General features: G+C 45.6%; 1 protein-coding gene across 8 annotated transcripts in view; it reads right to left on the bottom strand.

Moving 5' to 3' along the window:
• Window positions 1-12,609, bottom strand: part of SPECC1 (sperm antigen with calponin homology and coiled-coil domains 1) — a 301,574-nt gene that overhangs the window by 51,338 nt on the left and 237,627 nt on the right. The window lies entirely within an intron of this gene.

Raw genomic sequence — 12,609 nt, 5'->3', positions numbered from 1 at the left:
TCTGCATTCCCAATGTGGATCACTGGCCTTGGTTCTGGAGAGAGCAGATACTGAGAACACACACGGGGAACATGTATGTCTGCCTCAGCCTGTCTGATGGTGGCCTGTGGGACTTGCCATCCCAGAACCTGCCCTGAGTGTAGAAGGTAGCTCACAGTCAAGTGGCTGCCTGGGATTGCTGGCTGCAGGACGTGCAGTGCAGTGCCCAGGGCAGTGAGAAGATGGTTTCCTAGGGAAAAAGGGACATTTGTATCCTTCTTAACAGGAATTCCGAGGGCCACATACTTTCAGGCCCAAAACAAGACAAATGAGCAGAAAGGATCAAGGAGGCCCTACACTTTGACCTTGAGCTAGTCTCTAAACTCACATTATGGATAAGTCCTGAAGATGCGCACTGGCACAGATCAATCAACAAAGACTGAAAAAGGAAAGAAGATCAATAAAGAGATGAATATTATGAAAAGGAAGCAAATAGAGCTGAAGACTACAGTAACAGAAATGAAAAATTCCCTAGAGGGGCTCAACAGCAGACTGGAGCTGGCAGAAGAATCAGAAAACTTTAAATAAGACAAGTGAAATAATCAGTCTGAGGAGTAGGAAGAAGAATGAAGAAAAATGATCAGAGCTTGAGAAACCTGTGGGACACCATTAAGCACACCCACATTGTGGGAGTCCCAGAAAGAGAAGGGACAGAGAAAACAATCAAAGAAATATTATATAACAAAAGACATGAATATATATATCCCAGGCCCTCAATAAACTACCAACAGGATAAATCCAAATAGATTCACACCACAAAATACTATAATCAAACTGTTAAAGGCCAAAGATACAGAGAGAATACTCAAAGCCAAGAGAGAGAAGCAATGTATACAAGAGAGCCTCTAGAATATTAAGAGCTGACGTCTCACTGGAAACCATGGATGCAAGAGGGTAGTGGGGATGACATATTTCAAGTACTGGAAGCAAAAAATTGCAAACCAAGAATTCTGTATCTGGAAAAAACTGTCTTTTAAAAATGAGGAATAGAGTAAGATGTTCCCAAATAAATAAATGCTGAGGGAGTTTGTTACCACTGGATGCCCTATAAGAGATGCTAAAGAGAGTTCTGCAAGCTGAAAGGAAAGGACAATAGATAACAGATCAAAGCTGCAAGATGAAATAAGGATCACCAGTGAAGGTAACGACATGGGTAAACATAAATGCTAGTATTACTGTATTTGGGTTTGTAACTCCACTTTTCACTTCCTACAGGATCTAAAAGACAAATGTATAAAATGTAGTGACAAATTAGTGGTTTGGAACTCATTATGTACAAACATGCAATCTGTCTTAAGAACTACACAACAATGGGGGCATGGAGGAGTATAGGAACATAGTTTGTGTATACCACGGACATTTAGGTGAGCTGGTATCAGAGCAAATAAGACTTACAGATTTGAGATGTTAAATTTAAACCCCGTGGTAGGTACAAAGAGAATACTGGGGAATATGCAAGCTCACAGAGACAGAAATTAGAGCACAGGTTGCCAGGGGCAGGGGGCAGGGGGAATGGAGAGTTAATGCATAATGGGTATAGGGTTTCTGTCTGGGGAGATGGGAAAGTTTTAGTAGTGGAAGGTGGTGAGGGTACAATATTGTGAGTGTGATGAATCCCACTTATATGAAATATGTAGAATAAGCAAATTCATGGAGACAGAAAGTAGATTATAGGTTAGCAAGGGCTGGGGAGTGGGAATGGGGAGTGACTAGTTTCTGTTTGGAGTGATAAAGTTTCCGTTATAGATGGTGGTGATGGAGGCACCCTATTGATGTAATTGATATCACTGAGTTGTACACAGAGAAGTGGTTAAAATGGGAAATTCTGGGTTGTATGTATGTTACCTCAGCAAAAACTAAAACAAAAAGAAACAGAAAAACTCGTCATGAACTGGATTTGACCACTTGGCCATAATCTGAGTTGAGACTGAAATCAAGTTTAACAGTATCATGTATACATTATTACTATTTCAAATGGCATACACTTTGATGCTATAAAAGGTTCATTTTTCCTATTTTCAGTAATAGTAATGAGGGGCCATGCAAAAAACGATAAAATTCATTTTCAAGAGGGTGAGGGGAGGGAAGTGGACGTGGCTCAACTGATGAGTGTCCACCTACCATATGGGAGGTGCAGGGTTCAAACCCAGGGCCTCCTGACCCGTGTGGTGAGCTGGCCCATGCACAGTGCTGCAGTGCACAAGGAGTGCTGTGCCATACAGCTGTGTCCCCCGCATAAGGGAGCCCCACGTGCAAGGAGTGGGTCCTGCATTGACCTGCCTGGCACGAGAAAAGCAGCACAGCCTGCCCAGGAGTGACACCGCACACACAGAGAGCTGACGCAGCAACCAAAAAGAGACACAGATTCCCAGTGCCGCTGAGAATACAAATGGACACAGAAGAACACACAACAATGGGGGGGGGGGGGGGAGGGGAAGAGAAATTTTAAAAAAAATCTTAAAAAAAAAAAAGAGGGTGAGGGGAAAAACATTTTGGGGAAAATGTTTTATCCATCCTTTTTATGTCTATATTTTAATTTAAAAGACACAGTTTAAAAAAATATATTAATTTGTCCATTTTCACACATGGCTTTGAAGCGGTGTAGCAGAGATGTGAACAGAACCCAACCCTCTGAAAGTCCATTGTTTATGCTACGATTTCAGAAGCACACACTCCCTTTAGGTGTTTTTTTGTTTGCTTGTTTGTTTTTTTCTTTAGGGGGCACTGGGAACTGAACCTGGGACCTTCCATGTGAGGCAGACTTTTTTTTTCTCGATGTCTGCTTGGTTTCTTTTCCTTTTTGCACATTGTCTGCTGCTTGTTTTTGCTCTATATCTACTTGTTTGTTTACTCATTGTCTGCTTGTGGTTTGTCTTCTTTAGGAAAAACTGGAAATTGAACCTGGTACCTTCCATGTGGAGGTGGGCGCTCAACTGCTTCAGTCACATCTACTCCCTGCTTTAGGTGCTTTGTTTTTCCACTTTAACATTTTCTCAGAAAGGATCTGCTTTAATTATCAACTAAACTGTAATCCATATTTATGATCCCCTTCCCCCAGACTTTCCCTTGCAAATACCCTTGCCATAATAAAAACATTTGGGGGAAGGAGATGTGGCTCAAGCAATTGGGCTCCCATCTACCATGTAGGAGGTCCAGGGTTCAATTCCTGGGGCCTCCTTGTGAAGGCAAGCTGGCCTGTGCAGAGAGTTGGCCCATGAAGAATGCTGGCCCGTGCAAAAGCTGGCACAGTAAGATGACACAACAAAAAGAGACACGGAGGAGAGACAGTAAGAGACGCAGCAGACCAGGGAGCTGAGGTGGCGCAAGAGACTGAGCGTCTTTCCCCCACTCTGGAAAGTCCCAGGATCGGTTCCTGGTGTCACCTAAAGAGAAGACAAGCAGACACAGAAGAACACACAGCAAATGGACACAGAGAGCAGACAGGAAGCACAAAAACAACAGGAAAGGGGGAGGGAGAAATATATAAATCTTGAAAAAATAAAATAAAATAAAACATTTGGTCCAAAGGATATACCTGGCTTTCAAAGCATAATAATAAAATAAATGCTTAAGAGTCCCACAAACTAGATTCCCTCTACCTTGCATCTATCTGTTTTATTTTAATTTTTGTTGTTTTGTTTCAATTGTTATTATATATATTTTTAGGAGGCACCGGAGATTGAATCCAGGACCTTGTACATGGGAAGCAGGTGCTCAACAAGTGGGACCTCTGCTCCCCTCAATTAATATAGAAAGTAATAGATGTACATGCCTTTAATAGTTACAGTTAGATAAGGTTAAATAGAAGTCCCCTAATCCACTCTGTCTACTCCCTCACCCTCAAGTTCTTTTCATTGTATTTACTTATTTAAAAAATAAGAGCTTTGAGCTATATTCACATAAGGTTCACCCTTTAAAACATACAATTCAGTGGTTGCTGGCATCTTCACAGGAATGTCCGACCACCATGACTGATTCCACAACATCTGCATCACCCCCTAAAAGAAATCCCAAACCCCATTAGCAATCACTCTCCATGCCCCCTCTCTGCACCCATACAACCATTAACCTCTGTTCTCTCTTCATGAATTTGTCAATTCTGAATATTTCATATAAATGGAATCACACAAAAGGTGGCCTTTTGCATTGTGCTGTTTTCCTCTCACAAAAAGAGGCAGCTTTAAAAAAATTTTTTTTTTCTCTTAAAAATGGTACATGTTCATCGTAGGCAATGTAAACAATACAGGAAAGCATGAATAAACTTAAATACAGACTCAGAGATAAGGACTGTGAACATTTTGGTGTAGAGCCCACCAGGTGTGTGTGTGTGTATATAATTTTATTTTTACACAATAGGAATCCTACTGAACAGGCTGTTTTAGAATTTGCTTTTTGACTTAATGTTGGTACACATTTTCCCCTGCACCTTTAAATATATTTGCCCCAAAACATGATTTTTAAGGGCTACATAATATTCCATTGTGTATCTATACAATAATTTATTTAAATGATTCCTCTGTTGCTAGAAATGTATATCATGTCCAGTCCTTTAAAAATAACTATTAAAAAATCAAACTCAAAGAACACGTTCATAGTTAACAGTTTTTCAAGCATCCATGACTATTTCCTTGAAAGAAATACCTAGAAATGCAATTTCTGCATTAATGGGCATACTCATTTTTAAGACCCCTGATACTCATTGTTATATTTCCCTCCCCAAAGGTGGTATTCATCTATACACACCCATCAATGGTTATTAGGATTTCATTTGCCCTGTATTAAAAAACAAAACAAAAACTTCTTATATGCTAAGCAAAGAAACTCCCTTCTTTCATTTCAATCAAAAAAATTTCTTTTTGGGTGGCGGACTTGGCCCAGTGGTTAGGGCGTCCGTCTACCACATGGGAGGTCCGTGGTTCAAACCCCGGGCCTCCTTGACCCGTGTGCAGCTGGCCCATGCGCAGTGCTGATGTGCGCAAGGAGTGCCCTGCCATGCAGGGGTGTCCCCCGTGTAGGGGAGCCCCACGTGCAAGGAGTGCGCCCCGTAAGGAGAGCCGCCCAGCATGAAGAAAGCGCAGCCTGCCCAGGAATGGCGCCACACACATGGAGAGCCGATACCGCAAGATGACGCAACAAAAAGAAACAGATTCCTGTGCCGCTGACAACAACAGAAGCAGACAAAGACAACGACGCAGCAAATAGACACAGAGAACAGACAACCGGGGGGGGGGGGGGGAGGAAAAAAAATTACTAGCAAGAATGAACAATCTTAATATCTATTTTTTAGAACAGTTTTAACATCTCTTGGCTATTTATAAATTTGTGTAATGCCTGTTGGTGATTTTAAAAAAAGATTTAAAAAAACAACAACCACGTTCAATTTACACGGTATCTGCTCTATTGAGCTCAAGGGCCTGGAGCTCTAGATTTTTGTCAGAGCCTGTGCTGCAGGAAAGACACTCACAACTGCGGGAAAGCAGGGGCATCACTCTGATTCCCTGGTGACAAAGGGGGGCTGCAAAGGAACGCACTTCCTGAGGTCTGCTTCTGGCGTAACCATTTTCCTGCTGGGACGAGGCAAAGGTTGTCACCACGCCTGCCTTTTGCCTTTCACCTTTCGGAGGTGAAACCCTACCCAGAAGCCTCGAGCCCCACCCGCACCGGAAACAAGCCCGCAGTCCAAACAGTCAACTCCCCAGCCTCCCTGTGACCCACTCGGGACCTCGCCCAGCCTCTTTCCTAGAGGTCTGGCCCTGCAGTCCAGGGGCTGAGCCTAGCAACCAGCAGGTGTTTGGAAATATTTGTTGAACAAATGAAGGAAACTGGCTTGGTGACCCCACCCCTCTCCCCTCAGTTCAAGGGTTGAAGGTCATTCCATAATTCTGGCCCAGTGAGTTGCCTCAGGTCAGGGGTGGAAGGACCTCTATGACGTTCTGCCTAAATTAAAACTACTGGGAACCCCGTACGAAAGCCACTGGTCTCAGGCTGCAGCCCTACTTGTGGGCTGACAGCACCATCCAGTTTTTGTTTTTTCACAGGAGGTACTGGGGATTGAACCTGGAACCTCGTACACGTGAAGCGGGTGCTCAACCACTGAGCTACAACCGCTCCCTGGAATCTGGTTTTTAACGACTCCTCTTTCGAGAGCCTCACCCAGGTCCCCACTCACGCTCTCAATCTCACTCTTCTGGCCTCAGTGCTTGTGAAGCAAAATTATAAGCCCCCCAAGTTTTCATGCAGCCTTGGTTAAAATGAAAAGATAAGCCATGAATTCACGATGATATGTGAGGGGATGATGTGGGAAGAAATAATGTTGCTGACAAGTGAATTCTGTCACGAAACTTTCTTACCCAAGTAAGATAAGGAAAACGCTAGTCAGAAAGGACAAAGGTCTTATTTGAATTTAAACCTGTGGAGCTTCTGTTACTCATCGTTCAGTGATTTTCTTCAAAATTCCCTGATAAAGCTTGAGCAGTTCCCTGAGTTGTTAAACTATTTACCTTGTTGTTGTTGTTGTTACTGTTTAGTCTCTCAGGAATGAAGCCGTTATTTACCCGTGAGGCATATTTTGGTCACGAAGCTTGTGAAACAGGTTGTTATAGGAATTGGCGTTTATTAGCTAACACGCAGAACATGTTAAAAGAAACTGAATGTTCACTTTAAAGCAGCAAATGGACGCGGGAGCCGTGGGATAAAGTGCCACCGTTGTGCACACAGGGCGCGCTCTCCTTGCCTGTCAGAAGGCTTCACGCCTGGCCTTCACCTGTGCAAGGCTTGACTCGGCAGCGCCTCCAGGAAGCACGCTTCCGGCGCCGGCCCGGCTCTTCCGCGGCGCGGGGGCCCGCGCTGGCCAGGACTACGGGAGGAGAGCTCAGGACACCGAGGTCTTATGGACCCCCGGAAACGCAGCAGGGGCCCCGGCGGCTCTGAGGGCACAGCCCCAGGCGGTCCCCAGGCTCCCCGGCACCCTCTCCCGTGCTGGCGCCCTCAGAGCCCAGCGAGCCGACGGCTGCGCCTGCCTCGCCTTCCCTCTGGCCGGAAGCGCCCTGAGGGACCTTGGGATTCAGCTCTGGGGAGTCCTCGTCGCCTCCGAGAAGCAGGAGGAGGCACGGCCCCCCCAAACCCCGCCTCTACCTGAGCCCCCTCGGCTGCCTTCCTGGGGCCCCGACAGGCCGGGACTCACCTGCACCGCTGGCTGGGTCAAGGCCACAGGGCAGTTTTAAAAGGGCGTATTCTGCTCACACCCTGGAGGGATTCTTTCCCGGAGCCTCCAGGTGAGAGCCCCACCTGGCTGACACCTGCACTTGGCCTCGGGAGTGCCTAAAGCAGGGTGCCCAGCGGAACTCGCCTGCACCTGACCTCCGGGAGGAGGGACGGCGGGCTCACGGCAGGGTGCTGCTCATAGCTGCTACGCGCCTGGCTGTTTGCAACAACCGAAAACTAATGTAGTGGCATGACTGGCACAGAATTCCAGAGATCAGATGATTCACTGTCCTGGTAGATAAATTCTTTTGCCTGTGGGGTCTCTTCTTTTATAACATCGTGGTTCTTGGCAAGTTAGATACGGAACTAGAAAGGGTTCTCTGAGGCGTTTTAGGTCTCTGGTTCCCAATGCTGCCTGCACAGGTGCAGTCACCTGTACAGTTCAAAAAGAAAAGGCTGACACCTGGGCCCCGCCCTCCGGAGTGTGACTCCTTGGGCCCTGGGTTGGGCCCAGGCACCCTATTTTTTAATAGCTCTCCAGGCAATTTCAAGGCGTGGTCGGAACTGAGAGCCCTGAGTGCGGCGGCTGCAGGCGGGACCCTAAGATGGCCCCCCCACCCCTTGGTGTTGTGAAGCGTTACGTGGCAACAGGGGTTTTTACAGATGTCATTCAGGTTACTGATCAATGAACCTTGAGGCCCGAGGTTATCGGGTGCGCCGACCCGAAACAGGAGCTGTCGAAAGTCGAAGTGGGAGAGGAAGTCAGAGAGTGGAGGTGGTGGGAGGGGACTCGGCGCCCTTAAAGGTGGAGGGGGCTGCAGGGGACCCCGGCCAGGAGGCAGCAGGAAAACGGGGACCTCCGCCCTGCAGTGACCGCCTGCAGGAGCCTGAAGAGGATTCTTCCCCAGAGCCTCCGGGGTGGAATGCCGCTGAGCAGACACCTCATTGCTCACCCGCGAGAGGCTGGGATTCTGACTCACAGGTGTTGTTTTAACGTTTCTATGGCCTTTTGTTACAAAGCCACAGAAAACAACATACAGGGACTGAGATGAAGGCAATAAAAATACTTTGCCATGTTTGGTGCAAGACTTTTCAAATTATGTTTCTTATAAGGCTGAACTTGGTATCATTGCCATGTTATCTGAATTGACCAGAAGGCCTGGAAAGGGCCCCTCTCCCGCGACAGCCATTTCGAGCTCTGAAGGGACTGCTGGGGTACTGTCACTCGGCTCCATCCTGGGGCCACCTCAGGAGGCCGGCCAGCGGAACCCGGCCCTGGACTGCTATTCTAACTTCTCAGTGTGTCGCAAGAGGCCACCACGTAATACTTAAACCCCAACGGAGAGAATCACGAAAACGATGACTCCCTTATACTAACTTTCCAAGCCCGGCGCTCCGCGAAAAAGACTTAGGAAACCGCAAACACCCTCGCCTTCTCAGTCACCTGTCAGCTGTCATAGGTTAAACACGATATTCGTGTTTAATATCAGATCTATGCACCCAACATTCCCAATCCTCCTTCTGAAGCAGGTTAGTAAGTTAGGGAATCAATAGATGGATCTGGAACCTGGGAAGAAGTCCACGTGGACATCAGCAACCCCAAGGTGGCTGCTGGAAGACCTTTCCCAAGATTCTGCCACTCAGAAGAAGACTTCCTCTGGAAGCCAGGAGGAGCCCCGGATATTCCCCAAGGACTTTATCATTGGGCCTTCCTGGGAGATTGATGGGGGCAATAACCAATCAAAAAGGTGAACAGCTGGAACTCCTCCCCTGCCATTAGCAAAAGGATGGGATAATCAACAGTTCAAAAAGGCCAGCACGAGGCCTAAGCTCGCTCACTCGCGGTCTCTTCCTCTCTCTCTAGTGCCCTCTCTCGCCTGTGAACTTGTTCCTGCCCTCCGAGCACTGCTCTTGTTTTTCCTCTGCCATGTGGCCACCCAAATAAAACCTGAGCATTTATAACCTGTAATGGGGAATCGTAGTCTGTAAATCAGCCCGCTTTGTCATTTTTCAACCCCTTCCTCTCTACTTGGGACCCTTGATCTGTTATTTCCTCCCATTTCTCTTTCCTCCCTACCTGAATAATTTACTGGCCTAACTCACTCAGCCTACTCTTGAAATTCATTCTGCAGGACAAAGAACCTAGATAAAATCCAGTAACGCTTCCCTCTTTATTTTTCTCTACAGCACATATCCCCTTCTAGTAAGTATGTACTTTACTTTTTTTTTTCCTTTAGGAGGTAACAGGGATTGAACCTAGGACATCATATATGCAATGCAGGTGCTCAACCACTGAGCTACATCTGCTCCCCTGTACTTCACTATTAATTTTTTAAATTTATGGCCCCCCCCCGCCCCGTTGTCTGCTCTCTGTGTCATTCGCTGTGTGTTCTTCTGTGTCTGTTGTCTTCTCATTAGGGGGCTCCGGGAACCGATCCTGGGACCTTCCAGAGTGGGTGAGAGGTGATCATTCTCTTGCACCACCTCAGCTCCCTGGTCTGCTGCGTCTCTTACTCTCTCTCCTCCGTGTCTCTTTGTTGTGTCATCTTGCTGTGCCAGCACTCCGCGGGGGGCAGCACTCTGCACGGGCCAGCTCGCCTTCGTCAGGAGGCCCTGGGCATTGAATCCTGGACCTCCTCTATGGCAGATGGGAGCCCAACTGCTGGAGCCACATCCGCTGACCGAGGGCAGGGACATTTCCCAGCTTCACTTGCTGCTGAATTCCCGGCACCTAAACTGCTGAATAGGCCCCTCAATAAAAAGTCTTTTGACGTAACACATGGAGAGTTTTGACATAACCTATCATGTTATACTATGACGTGCGGTAAAAATGTCATTTCAGGCTGAAACGCACATGGCTATTGATTTTCAAAAAGACTGTGAACGACCTGGGTTTTTAATCAAAATTCATTTTTGGCTTCCTAATTTGGAGAGAACAAGCGTTAGAAGGCTATGATGCCCCTTGGACAAACAAGATGAGTCGAAGAATATTTTTGAAGAGTATGAAAACCAGGCATATCTGATTTATATTTCTCTCTAAATTCAGAGATTTAACAATGAATGAAAACTACTCCTCAGGCAAAATGGGTTTTGGGTTTCATCAAACACAAAATGTTTTGAAAACTAGTTCAAGATGTTCATAAAAGAAAAAAAAATCACCACAGCAGGAAATATTATTCACATGCGTGTGACTGGAAATATCTTATTGTCTCTCTCTTCCCTGCAGTCCAATTATAACAGCATTACATCTTAAAGGGCCAATTCCGTTAGAATTTTTAATTGTCTTTTTATATCTAATCAGCGCTTCCCTCAATCCACTTCTAAGAGGTAGGGGAAATGACAGTTCAGTCAACCATGAGAAGCCCATGGGACTCAGCCAGTGAAAACCTCATTCCATATACTCTTTTTAATTATTTTCTTCATTTTTCCTCTACTATTCCTATTTCCTTTACCCTAAAGTCCACTGAGGTCAGCCTTCTTGCTCTGACTTAATCTTTTCCATTTCCTTGGGCGCATGGCTAACCGGCTGCTGGACACTGCCAGGGACATGGCCCCCACAGATGGGGCTGAAGAGTGAGTGGATAGGTAGCTACGAGGGAAAAAACGGGTCATGAGGAAGTTTGTGCTTTGGGTGCCCTCTTTTTTTTTTAAGATTAATTTTTTATTTTTCTCTCTCCGCCCCCACCCCCTCCATTGTCTGCTCTGTGTCCATTAAACTGTGTGTTCTTCTGTGTCCACTTGGATTCTTGTCAGCGGCACCAGGGAATCTACGCCTTTTCGTTGCGTCATCTTGCTGCGGCAGCTCTATGTGTGTGTCGCCACTCCTGGGCAGGCTGCACTTTTTTTGCGCTGGGCGGCTCCCTGTGAGGGCGCACTCCTTGTGCGTGGGGCTCCCCGATGCGGGGGACACCCATGTGGCAGGGCGCTCCTTGCGCACATCAGCACTGTGCGTGGGGCAGCTCGTCGCACAGGCCAGGAGGCCCTGGGTTTAAACCCTGGACCTCCCATGTGGTAGGTGGACGCCCTATCCGTTGGGCCAAATCTGCTTCCCTAGGTGCTCTCTTATTGTTCACTCACATTAACATGACTTTTTTTTTCTTTTTCTTCTTTTAACATAAAATGAAAAGAAAGTAAATGTCAAAGAAAAAAGATTCAAGATGCTTATATTCCTGGAAGGTTCTGGTTTTATGACACCTGACTGCTGAAGTTACAGAGAGAATCCCAGCCCTGTTTCTTAACTACCTGGGCTCAGTTTTTTGGGGGTTTGCTTTCTTGCTAGTTTCTCTGTCTGAACACGTAGCCCCGCTGCACTGCCCCCCCACCCCCCCCAAGCTTGAGGTTGGGAAGGGAGTGCTTTGGGGTTTTAGCATCTTCAGGATTTTCAGCAAAACACAGTAAAGGTATGGGAAAGCAAGGGTTCAGTGAGAAGAATGGAATAGGGGTTGGCAATTTTATCAAGGGTTTCTATTTAGTGCAAAAGGTAAAACAATAAAGCTTCTAAATGAACACATAGGAAAATACCTTCATGACCTTGGGACTGACAAAGATTTCTTAAACAGGATATGGAAAAGCATGAACCATTAGAAAAAGACAGATAAATTAAAATTGAGAACACTGTTCATCAAAAAAGCACCATTAAGAGAGTGAAAATTCAGGCCGCTCTTGGAGAAGATACTTTCAATATATCTAATTGACAAAGGATTTATATTCAGAATATATTGAGAACACCTAAAAGTAATAAGGAAAAGAAAGACAATCTAGTTTAAAAAATGGCTGAAAGGGACTATCCAAACAGACAGCATATACAAAGGTGCTCAACCTCATTCGACAGCAGGAAAATGCAATAAAAATCACAATTTAAAATACCGACAATACTAAGTGTTGGTAAGAATGTAGAGAAATAAATAGATCTCTCATAAGTTGCTGGTGGGATGTGAATTATACAACCACTTTGGAAACCTATTTACTATAATTAACTCCGCAAAGTCTATGGCCTATAATTAGGTATATGTCCAACAGGAAGCATGTATGTTTTTAAGGACATATACAAGAACATTCTGGCACTATCTGTGATAGCTGCAAATGAGAAATAATTCATATGTCTACCAGTAACAGAATGGAAAAATAATGGTATAATCATACAGTGGGTTCCTAAATGGTTAGGAAAATGGACAAACCCTGGCTATATGCAACAGTATGGATAAATCTAAATATTACTGAATACTGTGTGAAAATGGCCAGAGGCATATATTATATCGTTTTTTTAATCCCATTTATATAAAAATTCAAATGCAGGGAAAACTAATGTAGTATCTAGGGATGCATACTATTGTAAAATACTATAAGGAAAAGCAAATGCCTGAGGAT

The sequence above is a fragment of the Dasypus novemcinctus genome, chromosome 21 (genome assembly GCF_030445035.2).
Source record: "Dasypus novemcinctus isolate mDasNov1 chromosome 21, mDasNov1.1.hap2, whole genome shotgun sequence".
In the NCBI taxonomy this organism is placed as follows: Eukaryota; Metazoa; Chordata; class Mammalia; order Cingulata; family Dasypodidae; genus Dasypus; species Dasypus novemcinctus.
The sequence above is the reverse complement of the archived record's forward strand: the minus strand, read 5'-3'. Positions and strand labels throughout refer to the sequence as shown.